The sequence below is a fragment of the Protopterus annectens genome, chromosome 4.part0, assembly GCF_019279795.1.
Source record: "Protopterus annectens isolate FY-2018-M chromosome 4.part0, PAN1.0, whole genome shotgun sequence".
Classification (NCBI taxonomy): Eukaryota; Metazoa; Chordata; order Ceratodontiformes; family Protopteridae; genus Protopterus; species Protopterus annectens.
Window position 1 is genome coordinate 1,147,001,199 of NC_056733.1, and position 13,797 is coordinate 1,147,014,995.

At 44.2% G+C, this 13,797-nt stretch overlaps 1 protein-coding gene across 1 annotated transcript in view; it reads left to right on the plus strand.

The window, feature by feature from the left end:
- Positions 1–13,797, plus strand: part of ERGIC1 (endoplasmic reticulum-golgi intermediate compartment 1) — an 864,031-nt gene that overhangs the window by 503,417 nt on the left and 346,817 nt on the right. The window lies entirely within an intron of this gene.

The following is a 13,797-nucleotide window of genomic DNA, read 5'->3' on the forward strand; positions in this document are numbered from 1 at the left end:
AGCCAGTTGGCAACCCATCTCGTTACGTAGGGGTTTATGTTCAGGCTGGTGAGTTTTTCTGTAATACCCGAGTGTGGAATGGTGTCGAAAGCCTTGCCGAGGTCAAGGTAGGCTGTGTGAACCACCTTTCCCTCATCTGTGGCCTTGGTGACTGTCTCGAAGAAGTCAACCAGGTTTAGTAGGCATGATCTTCCCTTAATAAAGCCGAACTGGGTCGGTTCAAGTGTTTGAAGGTTCCCAATGTCTTTGTTAATGAGTTCCATGATGATGCACTCCATACCCTTGCAGACCGGGCTAGTCAGGCTTGTGGGGCGATAGTTACCAGGGTCAGTTTTGTGGAGAGGAATAACCATTGCTGTGCACCATTCTATGAGCACGTAGCCTGTGGAGAGGCCGAGGTTGAACCGCGTGTTTAGGTGGGGGGGGGGGGTTAGTTCATTCTTTTGTTCGTGCAAGACGCAGCCTGGGACACCATCTGGCCCCACTGACGCTGTGTTTTTTTGGCTTTTGAAAGGGCTGTTTTCACCTGTGCGTCTGTGATTTCTGGGACAGTACACTTTTCTGGTATTGTTGTGGGCCCTTTTGGGGGTGAGAGGGGGGTGAAGTTTTCACTGAATATCTGCCAGGATCTTGGCAATATCAGTAGGTTCAGTATATTTTATGCTATTTTGCACTAGTTCAGTGCATATCTGTAAGTTGCCACTTAGATTCTTAACATAAAGAAGGCTTTGTGGTTATCTTTTGAATCCTTGGCTATTTTTCTTTCAAAGTTAGCCTTGGATGAGTTCATGAGGGACCTTAGTTTCTTACAGATACTGATCAGGGATGTCTTTCCTTCTTGGGATTTGTTTTTTTTCTGAACTAGTTTCCTCCTTCTATTGTATAGCCTGTTTATGGCAGGGTTCCACCAAACTGGTTTCCTTCTCTTAGAGGAGTGAGTCTTGGTTTTGCTAGGGATGGCACGATCCATGCATCCTTGTAGGTGCTCATAGAGTGCATTTGTAAAGGTTTCTGCATCTTGGGCAGCATTGTCCTTTAGTGTGGGGGCTGTTAAACTTACCACCTGTGTCTTAAGCAAGGTGAAGTTTTCTTTAGAAAAGTCTTTTACTGTGGTTTCCTTAGTTGGGGGTGGTGGTGGGGTGTGGACATTCAGAGTGATTAGTTTATGGTCTGATCTAACCAGTGACGGGTTGACCTCCGGTGTGGAAAACCTGTTGCCCATGTTGGTGATGACCAGGTCCAATATGTTTTCACCTCTGGTAAGGGGAGGTTACCCAGCTGATCCAGGGCGTTTGAGCTGATGAATTCCAGGAAGCGCTGGGCCTGGGAGTTTGTACTCGAGTAGTTTTCCCAGTGAATGGTAGGGTAATTGAAATCGCCCAATATCAGGGTGTTCGGTAGGACCTTCATGTTTTCCAGTGTCTTCAGAAAGGTGGAGTGGTGGTCCTGGGTCATGGAAGGTGATCTGTAGCAGGCCACAATATGCATTGCAGATTTGCCCAATGTTAGTTGCACATGGATAATCTCAGAGGTATCATGCTGCACCACTAACCTGGAGTTGTAGGTATCCTTGATGAATATCGATACACCCCTCCTTTTGTGTTTCAGTCTGTGTTCTGTGGCCGAAACGTGTGGTATGAGTTGTAACCCTGTAGTGCTGGGGTGCTCTCTGGAGCTTTGAACCAGGTTTCAGTTACTGCACAGATGTCGACGATCTCCATACTGAGGAGTGCTTCGAGTGCATGCATTTTGAGATTTAAACTCCTGGCATTGAGTAGCATAACCCTCAGTTTTTTGTTAATTGTGCTGTTTACGGAGGTGGGTTTGACTTTTGAGCCTTGCCTAAAGAAGGCACTATGGGGGCAGCAAGAGCATTGGCCAGTATTCAAAAGCCTGGGGGTGAGAGGTGCACATAGTCTCTTGCGAAGCAACGCGGCTTGTCGAGCATGTCGTCCCAGGCTGACAGACACTGGATTCCCTTTGAATGACACCAGAAGGTTAGCCAATTGTTGTAACTGATAATTGTTTCTTTATACTTGGGTATCATTCTTGGTGAGGGCAGGATGCTACTCAGGGTCAGGGTCATACCAGCCTGGGCTACATGATCGGAGAGCTCTTCCATGTCTCTTTTCATGTAGTCCCGGGAGGTACGTCTCAGGTCATTCACACCAACATGAACAATGACAGAGTCATATTTGTACTTGTTCTGGAGTGACCTGAGTGTTTGTGTTATGTGTCGGATTCTGGCTGCCGACAGGCAGCTAACAGTAACCTTCTGCTTGTCCAGCCTAGTGATTGGGACGTCAGTGTGCCTGACTATAGAGTCACCTATTACTAGTGTGTTAGGTATGTTATTTCGCCTTAAGGGCTGTGATTGTGCGGCACACTGATTTTGTGTTTTATGTGTTGTGTGGTTTGTGACTGGAGGTGCAGGTTGTTTGGGTGTCTACTTTGGAGGTCTCTGATGCTTTTGTAGGTTTTTATTTTAGCCTCCGAGTATGATTTTGTGTATTTATGTGTATTTTCTGCCACTGCTGTTTTAGTAGGTCTGTGTGTGACTGGAGGTGTGGTGCAAGTATTAACCTTCTCCTCTTGACTGTCTCTTCCAGTCTTGGGTGGAGACAGCTTAGCTTCCAGTTTGGCTGTATAATTGCATCTCTCACATATGTTAATGTTTTGTGGTAGGAGGAGAGGGTTGTCTGTGTACATGAGGCAGTTGTAATATTGCCTCAGGATACCCAGATTCATCAGCTGGACTGGAGAGTACACCTGAAATTGCCCTTTGGTCATGTCTGAATAGGAGGGTGAGCTGCTTGGCTGGTGAGGGGTGAATAAAGAGCCTTGCCCTGCTGGGCAATCAGTGTCAGGGTATATTAGTGCTTGCTATTAGGTCTGAGCAAGTGCTGGGCTGTAGGATGCTTTTTGAGTGCTTAGGTTGAGAGTTAGAATAGTTTCAAGGGAAAAACTGAAGAGGACACTTAGTGGAGCCGGGAATAATTTAACCATAGCTAACAGGTGCTGCCCGGTGTGCAAAAACATGCAAACACGGTTTTTATAGTAGGAAAATGAAAGAGAGAGAAATTAGTCCAAAATGGCTAATAAACTACTAACTTCTGGGCTGGAACCACTCCTCCAGGGACAGATAGGTTGCTCAAAGCTCCCCTCTCTCACAGGTGAACAGAGAACCTTCCTTCTATCTAAGTAAGGTATGGCAACACAGAAACTAGTATCATAGCCCTGAATTCAGCACTAGCCTGAAAACTGGACTATACTAGCTTAGAAAGGCAGGAAACAAGGAATTTTTTTTTTGTTTGTTTTTGTTTTTTAAAGATAAGGCAAAAACAGTAAAAAATACACTTAAAACAGCTTTAAACAACTACAAATGATCAGAAAAGGCTATTGCACTTTAGTGTGTAGCCTACAACAGTTAAAAATTATTTAAACAAAAAACTTTTTAAAAGTGCAGGCAGTCAAATAAGTACAATGTGTGAAAAAAAACAAGTTTTAAATCAAAATAAATGCTGGAAAATCTGCGTTTAGGTGGAAAGCGTACAGCAAGATAGTGCAGAAAACTGATACTTAATCACTCCATTTACCCTTGGTAGTACTGTTTTCCTCTTTTACTTAACTTTATTAGTACTGTACTATTCTTCTATTTACCCGTTAATACCATATTCCTCTTTTATTTACCTTTGGTAGTACTGTATTCCTCTTTTATTTACCCTGGGTAGTCCTGTACTGTTCTTTTATTTTCCTGTGGTATTACTGTACAGTTCTTTTATTTACCCTAGGTAGTACTGTACTGTTCTTTTATTTACCCTAGGTAGTACTGTATGGGTATTTTATTTTATTTGTGGTAGTACTGTACTGTTCTTTAATTTTCCTGTGGTATTACTGTATTGTTCTTTTATTTATCCTAGGTAGTACTGTACTGTTGTTTTATTTACCTGTGGTATTACTGTACTGTTCTTTTATTTACCCTAGGTAATACTGTACTGTTCTTTTATTTACCTGTGGTATTACTGTACTGTTCTTTTATTTACCCTAGGTAGTACTGTACTGTTCTTTTATTTATCTGCAGTAGTACTGTATTGTTCTTTTTTTTACCCTAGGTAATACTGTACTGATGTCCTTGCATTCACTGCTGCAGTATTCCTTACTAATGGGATTCCCTGCTGTGAAGCCCTCCATCTGGCCAGCTTACAAAAGATTTCCATTGCTTTAAGGTATACTGAACGTCACCTGCTTACTCCTTGCGTAAGGTAGGGCATCAAGGCGACGTTCAGGTGTACCTTCCTCAGAACTTTTTTGCCGCCAGTCTGAATGCTGTTTTAACCACTGGTCTGTTGCATACATCCATTATTTATTTATTTTTTTACCGTTTTTCTGTTTATTGGCTTTTCTGTGCCTGCTCCTGTTTGCTGGAGTCCTCACAGTTGCAGATAAGGTTGGGTTTTTGGTTACTTTTTCTGTTTTGTTTAGTGCTGTTTGGAGTTAATGTCATCCAGGAAGGGTAAATGCTAGTGTGGGAGACTGATTCCCTATAAAGACCGTCACAATAACTGTCTTTCTGGCTTATGGGTTTCAAACGGTGCCAATGCTGGCATCCCTGCCTCCTCCAAAGGCATTAACTCTCATTTCTTTCTTTCAGTCTCTTCTTGAGAGCTCTGGGGTTCATGGCTTCCACCATTCTGATGCTTCCTCTGGCCATGCTCCACACGAGGAAGTTCCACTGGTTTCTTAATTCGGTGTGGCTTCAGCATGCTCATCCTCTAGACTTTCCTGTTCCTCTTCTCCTGTGTCTCAAGGTCAGACTTCTGTAGTGGATTCAGCAGTTGTCTCTGAATCCAGGGCTCCCATTTCAGCCTCCGCTTCCCTCTCAGGATCTGTTCACAGACACTTCAGATGTGGGATGAGGAGCAACGTTTGGCTCCCTGAGGTTTCAGGGAGTGTGGTCGCCTCATCAGCAGAAGGAGCACATCAACATCAAAGAGATGAGGACTCTTATGATGGCTCTTCAGGCCTTTCATCCTTGGCTCTTCAGGCCTTTCATCCTCTCATCTCTGCAGGGCCTCTGAAGGTATTCACTCACAATACCACAGTGATGTGGTATCTCAACATCCAGGGGGGTACGAGATCCTGCCGTCTTTGCTGACTGGCACTTCTCATATGGAATATGGCTATCCAGTATCGTGTGACTCTTCAGGCAGTTTACATTCCTTCAGATAGGAATGTTGTGACAGACAATTTGAGCAGGTCCTTCACTTAATCCCACAAATGGATGCTTCACAGGGATGTGTTTCTGGACATTGTTCACCAGTGGGGTACTCCTCAAGTAGATCTATTTGTCTCCCCTTTGAACAAGCGACTTCCTCTGTTTTGCTTCAGAGTCCCAGGTACTCTGGTCTGGAAGGTGGATGCCCTCTCATTTTCTTGGAAGGGGATAGTTCTCTATGCATTCCCTCCCCTTCCTCTCATTCCAAGAGTCCTGTTCAAGATTCAACGGGATGCTCCCAAAGTCTTGTTGGTGACTCCATTTTGGCCGCGACAGCACTGGCTCCCTCAACTTCTGCATCTTGCCAGGGACAATCATCACAAGTTACCTCACAGAGTGGATTTCCTCACACAAGACTAGGGGTCTCTCATCCATCCCCACCTGTCCACGCTTCAACTGACACTGTGGAGTGATAGGGTTTTGATTCCTCATAGACACCTTTTTTTCTGAAGACATGCTGCAGGTCTTGCAGGAGGCCGGGAAACCTACTACTAGGAAATCCTACTTATCTAAATAAAAGGGTTTTCTATTTGGTGTCTTTCTCATGACCTGGACCCACATTCTGTGGATGTTCCTTTGGTTCTTTCGTATTTGTGCGAGTTGCTCAGTGCTGGTTTGGCCTGTTCTTCTATTAAGCCCACTTATCAGCTGTTTCTGCATGTCTGCCTTTAACTCCCCTGTTCACTTCTAGATTTGAGGCTAAGCAGTTTCTTAAAGGCGTCCTTAATATTAGACCTCCCAGGAAGCCTGTTCCTCCTCCCTGGGATCTTAACTTTGTTCTGGAAAAATTGACTCAGGCTCCTTTCGAGCCTGCTGTTTCAGCTTCCTTGCAACATTATTCTTGGAAGACAATTTTTTGTTAGCTTTTACTTCTGCCAGACAGGTGTCCGAGTTGCAAACCCTTATGGCTTGTCCACCTTTTTGGATATTTCTTGAGGACAGGATGTCCTTGCATACTAATCCTTCTTTCATGCCCAAGGTGGTTAATGAGATGTTCATCGTGTTTCACTGTTGCAGTCATTATACTTGGGTTATCCTGCTGGCAGGCTACCCACAGTCGGCCTGAATTCGAAAGTCTTGGTCCGGCATCGGTTGCTGTCACCTCTTCCCTGACGTCAGTGCGCCGGGGGTATAAAAGATGCAGCCAACGCCATTTTCTTCAGGCTTTCTTGCCGCGCGGTGCCCGAAGCAAAAGCAGTTCACAAGTGCTGGTCGGCCGACTCCTGAGATTTTCAAAGACGAATTTCAGATCCGAAGTCTTCATTAAAGCTAAGTACCCCGTTGGGGAAACTTTTTTCTTGCTCCAGACCGATGTCAGAAAAAGCTAACAATTGTTTTTCTTGTGGGAAGCAAATACCTCATAAGGATTTTCATTCTTACTGTATTCCTTGCCTAGGCCCTGATCACAACGTTGCTAGCTGTCGGTTTTGCGCTAGATTTAACCAACATACTATTAAGCGTCGGTATGATTTTGCCTTTCATTACTTTGGCCGAAGATTCAATTATATAATGCCGTCGGAACAGACGATGACTGAAGTTTGCAAAAAGCACAAGGAAAAAGAAAAGGACAGGCATCCAAGGTCCAAAACAGACGACGAGGCTACAGCTAAGCCAGTCGCCGGTTCTCAGTGAGGTGCTTTCGCAGCCCCTGACGCCCGCTGCCTCAGAGCCACAGGCCATTGCCGACTCCCACTTGGAGCCAAGTAGGCCTCTGGATACTCAAGGTATTGGACACTCAGAAACTATCCCCTCAGATGGGTCCGGAGCCGATGAGCAGGCATCGGCTTCTGAGGGTGTTTTCAGACCTACACAGTTATATGTTAAACCAACCACAGCTTCAAAGGCAAAGACTAAGGCAGCTCTAAAGACAAAGAAACAAGTACAGCATTCTCCTGGACAGATTTCCATGCCTAAAAACCAGATGCTCAAAATGGCCGAAGACCTAATTACCTTGATCAGGGGTTCCCCATCCCCCTCCTGATAAGAGGCCTAGGCAAGAGACAGAATATGAATCTTCTGATCAGGTTTCCATTTCCTCTGACTCCTCCTGTGTGCAGGAATACTCTCTTCCTCCCTATGAGGATTCTGATGTTGAAGAATCTATCCCTTCAGCCTCTCCTCCTGAGGATTATTCTTTTGGGGAAACCCTGCATACCATGAGGGAGCACTTCCACTGGGAGAGCCAAGACTACTCAGAATCAAAGAAAAGGCTTAGAGATTTCCTTTTACTACCTCAGCACAGGCCTCTTGCTATTCCCCCTGTGTTAGACATTGTGGATGATGTATTTTCAGAGTCCAGCCTTTCTCCTGACTCTTTACCCCCTACCCTTGTTAAACCAGAAAGATACTAAAGGGTTCCGTATTCACATAAATTTCTTTATAAAAACCCTGCTGCTCACCCAGAAACCATTTCTCAGGGTCCCAAAGGGGGTCAAGGCTTCCGCTGCAAAAAATCCTATTCCCTCTGATAAGGATTCAAGGGCACTAGACAGATGGGGGGAAAAAGGTTTGCACTTCTGCTACTTTGGCTGTGAGGGCATTACATTGTCAATTTCATATGCTTAAATATCAGCAATACTTAATGTCACTACTTAAACAGAAAATGTTGACTAATTCTGGTTGTGCAGAAAATAAGGAAATGCAGGATTTATTGCATGCAACTGAACAAGTGGGAAAGCATACATTGCAATGTGGTTTTGATTCTCTGGAGGCCTCTTGCAGGGCCGCAGTTACGGGTTCTGTCATTAAGAGGCATGCTTGGTTAAAGGAACATAATCTGCCTGATCATGTTAAAGCAAAATTATTAGATGCTCCATTACAGCATGGTACTTTATTTGGTGATAAAGCAGAGGAAGTATTGAAGAAAATGGAGGACAAAGCGAAATCTATGCAAACAATAAATGATTTCTTACAGGTACAGCCACCCAGATTTAGCAGGAACTGGCCTACAAAGAATTGGTCCTTTCCAGTGTCAGACAGGCCACAAAGAGGCAGGTACAGATGCCCCAGAGGTAGACCCCAGCCCCAGGGCTCATACAGGCCTAAACAGTGGTGTGTTTCTACCTCCAAAAGCGGAGAAGACAAATCACAGCCATACAGGAAACAGTCCCAATGACTTTCCTCTGCCAGCACCAAGCACTTATTCTTTGGCAGCCCCCTTGGGGGGAAAACTAGCACTTTTTTCTCAGAATTGGCACAGGATCACCCAGGACAAATGGGTCTTGAATATAGTGTCCCAGGGCTACAGGTTCCACTTTCACACCATGCCAAGGGCAAAAAGTATGCCAGACCTGCCACACAATCAATGGGCAGAGGCGCAAAAACAAGTTTCAGGGCCATTCAGCAAGTACCACAGCAAGAGCAGGGACAAGGATTTTACTCAAGACTTTTCTTGGTACCCAGAAAGGACAAAGCCTAGAGACCAATACTGGACCTGTCTATTGTAAATACTTTTCTGGACGTTCCAAAATTCAAAATGTTGACTCTGCTGCAGCTTCTGCCCATGCTGGGCAAGAAAGCTTGGCTTGTAACTTTGGCCCTAAAACAGGCATACCTGCATGTACCAATCAGACAATCTTGCAGAAGATACCTCAGATTCATAGCTGGCTCAAAGCACTACCAATTCTCTGCACTGTCCTTTGGCTTATCTACTGCGCCCAGGGTCTTCACAAAATGCCTGGCACCAGTAATTGCATTTTGCAGACAAAGAGGAATTCAAATATATCCTTATTTGGAAGACTGCCTTATTCAAGCAGAGACCAAAGACATTTTATTAAAACATCTGGCGTTTGTAAAAAGATTATTAATTTGCCTAGGGTACACAGTAAACGAAAAGAAATCAAAACTAGTACCCTCTCAAGAGATAATATTCCTGGGTGCAAGCTTAAATACAGTTGCCTAGATGGCTTATCTCGCGCCAGACAAGCAAAGGCAACTGACTTCTTACTTCAAAATGTTGGCAACAAAGACCCAGTTATCTGAAAGAAAAATTCTGCAGGCTTTGGGCTTCATGGCATCCTGCATTCTACTAATTCCATATGCCAGACTGCATGTGAGGAAACTACAATGGTATCTAAAAAGTGTTTGGACTCAACATTGCCACAGCCTGGAAACATTAATTACCCTCCTTCCTTGCCTGCAACAGGAGTTTCGATGGTGGGCACAGGCCTGTCACCTCAACAAGGGAAAGCCATTCAACCAACCCACAGCCAGACAGTCAATAACAGATGCATCAGATTATGCCTGGGGAGCCCACATGGCAGGAAAATGTATTCAGGGCACATGGCCCACAAGCCAAAGGCATCTTCATATCAATCAAAAAGAGATGCTAGCCGTTCAGAATGCCCTGACAGCTTTCAAGGATCTACTTCATCCAGGACAACTACTGATAAGGACGGACAATACTACAGTCATGTGGTACATAAACAAGCAGGGAGGAACACATTCCTACCCCTCTGCAGACAAGCCATGACTTTGTGGGACACAGCATTGCCTTATCAAGTACACCTGCAAGCACAATTCCTGCCAGGAAAGATAAATACTCTGGCAGATGAACTAAGCAGAAACCTCATGGATCCCCACGAGTGGAAACTGGATCCACAAGTCTTCAGCATGATAACAAAGGAATGGGGATGCCCAGGCATAGATCTATTTGCCTCCCCCCACAACTGCCAACTACAGAGGTTTTGCACAAGGACTTATCACAAGCAAGCATGGAAAGTAGATGCTCTGTCATTCAGCTGGGAAACCCCAAGAGTTTATGCCTTTCCTCCTCTGCCTCTCCTCCCCAAGGTACTCCTAAAGGTCAGACAAGAGTAGCCAAAAATGATTCTGATTGCCCCAGACTGGCCCCGCCAGCACTGGTACCCAATCCTAAAGAGCTTGTCTCAAGGCCCAGCCTGGACATTACCTATAATTCCTCACTTACTGACCCAACAAAACAATCCGATCCTGCACAGCCAACTCAGGGCCCTAAGTCTGGCAGCATGGCGGATAATGTAGCCATTCAGAACAGAACTCTCTCTAAAGCAGTGATGGATGTTATTTTGGAGGCCAGGAGGCCCAGTACCAGAAAATCTTATGCAGAAAAATGGAAGAGATTCTGCATTTGGAAGCAGGCACAAGGAATTAACACATTTGTACCAAATATTCCTCAGATTTTGCAATACCGAACTGAGATGCTGGACAAAGGCCTATCCTTTTCATCAATTAAAATCCATGCCTCTGCCATTTCAGCTCATTACAATACAGTGGTTGTGCTGCGGTAGCGTTGTCGCCTCACAATAAGACACTGTCCGGTTCGATTCTCAGCTAGAGCGTCTTCTGCGTGGAGACGTGCGTGAATGGGCGTACCTTCGTTGAAGGTTGTGCATCAGGGCTGGTAACTCGGCATGTAAAAATCAACTACCAATCATTAGCGGACCGAAGCTCCGCTGTGGCGACCCCTAACCGGGAAAAGCCGAAAGACACAGCACAACAACTATACGGAACTACCTCTTTTTTTCTCATCCATTGCTAAGGCAGTACCTCAGACGGGCCAAACATTTAAGACCCACAAGGAGAGCACCAATACCTGCATGAGACCTCAACTATGTCCTGGAAAAACTCACACTGCCACCATTTGAGCCAGCCAATACAGCTGAGATAAAGTTTTTATCATGGAAAACAGCTCTGCTCCTAGCAATAACCTCTGCAAGACAAGTTTCAGAGTTACAGGCACTCATGGCTGTGGAACCTTTTATCATTTTCCACTCAGACAGGGTTTCTCTGAGGACGAACCTGACATTTATGCCTAAGGTAGTGTCCAGTGTGGCCCTTAACCAAACCATTCATTTGTCTACCTTTTATCCAAACCCACAGAATAAGGGTGAGAGACTCCTACATTCTTTGGACATACACAGGCAGCTACGCTTCTACTTGGACAGAATTAAAGCTTTCAGAAAGACTGAACAGCTCTTAGTGGCATATGCTGCAGGATCACAAGGAAAAGCTATCTCTAAGCAGACTATTTCAAAATGGATAGGTCACTGCATTCGTTTCTGCCATGCACAACATGGCAAATCAGTGCTAAGGGCATTAGGCCACATTCAACCAGAGCAGCAGCCACTTCAGCAGCCTTCATCAGAGGAGTACCAACCAAAGACATTTTAGAGGCTGCAACTTGGAGTTCAGTGCACACTTTTACCAAGCACTACCACATACCTCTCTACTCTAAATCCAGAGCAGGCTTTGCCACTGCAGTTCTGCAGGGCCTCATAGCCACTCCTAATTCTATTTAGGCCCAGCCACCCAACCTCAGGTTTGGGATTCAACCCAAGTGTAATGACTGCAACAGTGAAACACAATGAACATAGTACAGTTGTGTACCTACCATAAATGTAGATGTTCGAGTGTATTCACTGTTGCAGTCCAGGTTACCCTCCCTCCATCCCCCTTTATTTGCTGGGACTTATCTGTACTTCTACACAACCTATGTGGTGTATTTGCTTGTAGATGAAGGTAATGTTATATTTTACTGCATCCTTTTTTGTTGACATAATTTTTAGCCTACCCTTTTGGGAGCACCTGACATCTGAGGCAAGAAAAACTGAAGAAAATGGCGTCGGCTACATCTTTTATATCCCTGGCGCACTGACGTCAGGGAAGAGGTGACAGCAACCGACGCCGGATCAAGACTTTGAAATTCAGGCCGATTGCAGGTAGCCTGCCAGCAGGATAACCCAAGTGTAATGACTGCAACAAGTGAATACACTCGAACATCTACATTTATGGTAGGTACATAACTGTACTTTGTCGCTTAATCAGCCTATTCATTTGCCTACTTTTTCCCCTCTCTGTAATCTGACAGTGAGAGGGTGCTGCATACCTTAGATCTGCATAGACAGCTCAGATATTATTCGGATAAAACTAAAGCTACCAGAAAATCTACCAGTTATTTGTTTCCTTTCATTCTAGGACTTTAGGTTTGGCTGTTTCCATGCAGACTATTTCCACTTGGATTTCAAAGGCTATTTCCTTTTTTTACACTTTTCATGGCGAGAGCCTTCCTCCTTCTGTAAAGGCTCATTCCACTAGAGCTGTGAATTCTTGTGCTGCTTTTTTTTCAAAGGCTTAGACGTTAATTCTGTTCTTGAAGCTGCTACCTGGACTTCTGTGCATACCTTTACCAAACATTACCAGTCGGATGGCATCTCCAGAGCCAGAACTGGTTTTGCTGCTGCCATTCTTCATGTCTTCTTGGAGGGCTCTGCTGCTTCCTCCTCCCAAGTTTCTTCTTGAGCTTTGTCACTCTCCCATTTGTAAGGAATACTGCAGTGGTGAATGTAAGGACATAGTACAATTATGTAAAATCTTACCATAATGGTAGATGTCCTTGCCTTCATCGCTGCAGTATTCACTCCCTCCCTTCATCCCTCTGGTCTGTTTTCCTTCCTGGATGTGCGGGTTCTCCTTAGACTTCTGTTCCTACTGGGGCAATCGGGTCTGACGATGGTATGCCTGAATGTCACCTTTATGCCCTACCTTATGCAAGGAGTAAGCAGGTGACATTCAGCGTACCTTAAAGCAACGGAAATCTTTTGTAAACTGGCCGGAAGGAGGGCTTCACAGCAGGGAATCCCATTAGTAACGAATACTGCAGTGGTGAAGGCAAGGACATCTACCGTTATGGTAAGATCTTACACAACTGTACTTTCTTTTATTTACCTGTGCTAGTACTGTACTGTACTGTTCTTTTATTTACCCTAGGTAGTACTGTACTGTTCTTTTATTTACCCTAGGTAGTACTGTACTGTTCTTTTATTTACCCTAGATAGTACTGCACTGTTCTTTTATTTCCCCTAGATAGTACTGTACTGTTCTTTTATTTACCCTAGGTAGTACTGTACTGTTCTTTTATTTACCCTAGGTAGTACTGTACTGTTCTTTTATTTACCCTAGATAGTACTGCACTGTTCTTTTATTTCCCCTAGATAGTACTGCAGTGTTCTTTTATTTACCCTAGGTAGTAATGTACTGTTCTTTTATTTACCTAGGAGTACTGTACTGTCCTTTTATTTACCCTAGGTAGTACTGTACCGTTCTTTTATTTACCCTAGGTAGTACTATACTGTTCTTTTATTTACCTAGGAGTACTGTACTGTTCTTTTTTATTTACCCTAGGTAGTACTGTACTGTTCTTTTATTTACCCAGGAGTACTGTACTATTCTTTTATTTACCATAGGTAGTACTGTACTGTTCTTTTATTTACCCTAGGTAGTACTGATGCACAGTTCTAGTTTCCTTAGCATTGATTTTCCTTTGTTCATTTGGGGCACTGCTTACAGCTGCATCTTTGGTAGTGTGTTTAAAGGATACATACAGAAAAATGGAAAATCACCTTTGTGTTTTGGTACATTTTTCACTTTATTTTCCATCCATGCTTTTTAGTCAATGATTGATTAATTTTATCATAATTTGTGGCATTTCAGTGTGTTGGACCCAGTATAGCAGCTTTACTGACGCTGTATTGCTTTTTTCTTAT